The 2,500-nt window shown below is 55.6% G+C and overlaps 1 pseudogene; it reads left to right on the top strand.

Annotated features, from left to right (window-relative positions):
• Positions 1 to 2,500, top strand: part of LOC142790383 (large subunit ribosomal RNA) — an 8,047-nt pseudogene that overhangs the window by 2,007 nt on the left and 3,540 nt on the right.

The following is a 2,500-nucleotide window of genomic DNA, read 5'->3' on the forward strand; positions in this document are numbered from 1 at the left end:
CGGCTACGGAGATCGGCTCTTCGGAGCCCAGTGCGGCAACGCAAACCAGCTCGGAGACGCCGATGGGAGCCCCGGGAAGAGTTTTCTTTTCTCTGTAAGGAGATCGAGTCCCTGGAATGGGTTCACCCCGAGATAGGGACGGTGGCTCCGTAGAGCAGTGCGGCTCTTGCGCTGTCCGGTGCGCTCCTGTCGGCCCTTGAAAATCCGAGTGAGGGAGTGTGATTTTCGTGCCGGACCGTACCCACATCCGCAGCAGGTCTCCAAGGTGAACAGCCTCTAGTCGATAGACCAATGTAGGTAAGGGAAGTCGGCAAAACGGATCCGTAACCTTGGGAAAAGGATTGGCTCTGAGGGCTGAGCCGGTCGGGCTGGGGTCCAGAAGCAGGAACGGCACTGCACCGGGACTGGGCGAGGCTCGCCGCCGTAAAAAGCGGTGCGGCCGAGCCCGGACCAGCGTCGGGACCTTCCTGTGGAAAGCCACAGCTGTGCATTTTCCGTGGGCTTCGCGCCTGAGGTTCTTGCTTCGGCCGGCAGAAAACAGCCAACTCAGAACTGGCACGGACCGGGGGAATCCGACTGTCTAATTAAAACAAAGCATTGCGAGGGCCGTTGATCGGTGCTGACGCAATGTGATTTCTGCCCAGTGCTCTGAATGTCAAAGTGAAGAAATTCAAAAAAGCGCGGGTAAACGGCGGGAGTAACTATGACTCTCTTGGCTTTCGATAGGGTTGTTTTACCGGCAATCTTGAGAGCCTTACGCAGAAAAGGGATCTCTGAAGACTTTATCTCGTACATTGAAGACTTTTACCAAAATGCGGTAACAGTGCTGACATTCGGAGGCAAATCGCTGGTCGTCCATCCTACAGTGGGGGTAAGGCAGGGTGATCCCCTTTCACCGCTCCTGTTCAACTTAGTCATTGACGAGTTCTTGGCTGAGCTTGACCCCCAGTTGGCCTTTACCAGTGAGGGGATGAAGGTATCGGCCATGGCATTTGCGGACGATATTGTTGCGGGTTCGCGGCTATGCAGCTATGCGGGTTCGGCGAGGCGACTGTGGCCAGTTCACGTGACACTGATGAGATCTGGCACTCGTGTGACGGTGAAAGAGTGGCGAGAACAATGCCTTGTGGTAGGATTTGAGGGCTGAGTCCGAAGTTCAGAAGAGGAAGGCACGTCTTGTTCGCTGTGACAGTTAATATGGTGTACGGGGAGGAAACGTTGCGGGCCAGTAAAACACCAGGAGAGGGAAAGACCACGTAATCCCCATCCGGAACACTGGGATATGGTTCAACTGTGACACAAGTTAGGGCTTGGGGTGGGAGGCGAACAAACTCAGCGCACGAAAGCTTGTTCTGTACCATCTTCGACTCTTCGGTGGCCGCAGGCAAGTCAAGTTGCACGACGCCGGCTGAGCAGTCAATTACAGCGGAGTGGTCGGACAAAAAATCGAGTCCAAGGATGACGTCATGTGGACAGTGAGCGAGAACATGGAATAGAACGGACGTCTGGCGGTCGGCGAATCTCACACGCGCGGTGCACATTCCGAGCACAGCCGGGGTCGCTCCACTAGCGACACGTACAAATAGGGACTCTGGCGGCGTAAGGACCTTGTTTAATCGTGCACGGAGGTCAGAGCTCAGAATTGAAATATGTGCGCCGGTGTCAATAAGGGCAGTAACAGGAAGGCCATCCACTTCTACATCAAGCAGGTTTTTGTCCGTAGTCAAGGTCAGCAGAGGGTTTTCAGGTCGGGAGTCCAATGCAGCGTCACCTCCGGGAGCTGCATTGCTCAGTTTTCCGAAGAAGGGCGTCCACTAGGGTGGGGCGACGAATAGCGGCGGTGCTGAGGTGACCTGGAGCGACGGTCATGCGGGGACGGCGAACGGCTGGACCGGCGGACTGGCGTCGCAGGAGTGCCATTGTACGGTCCATCGTCACGAGCGCTGTACTGCAGGGGCCGGTGGTTGTCGTCACGTCGATAGCCAGGAAACGACCGAGGTGGATACGTGCGGAAACGACAGTAGCGGGAGATGTGTCCTACACCATGACAATGAAAACATATAGGCTTGTCGTCCTGTGTCCTCCACTGAGCAGGATCACGATAGCGGCGGAATCTTTCTGGTGCAGGAGAAGGCGCTATGGTACTGACCCGAGGTTCCGTCAACGAACATACAGGCTGCAGCCCAACGTTTGCCAGCTCCTCTCTCACGACCTGTTGGATCAACGAGATCGTTGGTCGATCATCAGATGGGCGGGTCAGAAAAGACGGAGACGCGGCCTCGATTTCTCTACGAACGATGCGAACCACACTCTCGTTGTTATGTGGTTGACTGCATGGCGGCTGAAGGTCCTCGCAAGATGACGTAGCGGCCGTGTTCGGAAGACGCAAGAAATTCTTGGCGACCCGGCGACTCTTCAGCTCTTCGAATCGGCGGCACTCTTTGATGATGTCATCAATGGTGGAACAGTCTTTGGAAACCAGTATGTTAAAAGCATCATC

This window comes from Rhipicephalus microplus, unplaced genomic scaffold, assembly GCF_043290135.1.
Source record: "Rhipicephalus microplus isolate Deutch F79 unplaced genomic scaffold, USDA_Rmic scaffold_99, whole genome shotgun sequence".
Taxonomy (NCBI): domain Eukaryota; kingdom Metazoa; phylum Arthropoda; class Arachnida; order Ixodida; family Ixodidae; genus Rhipicephalus; species Rhipicephalus microplus.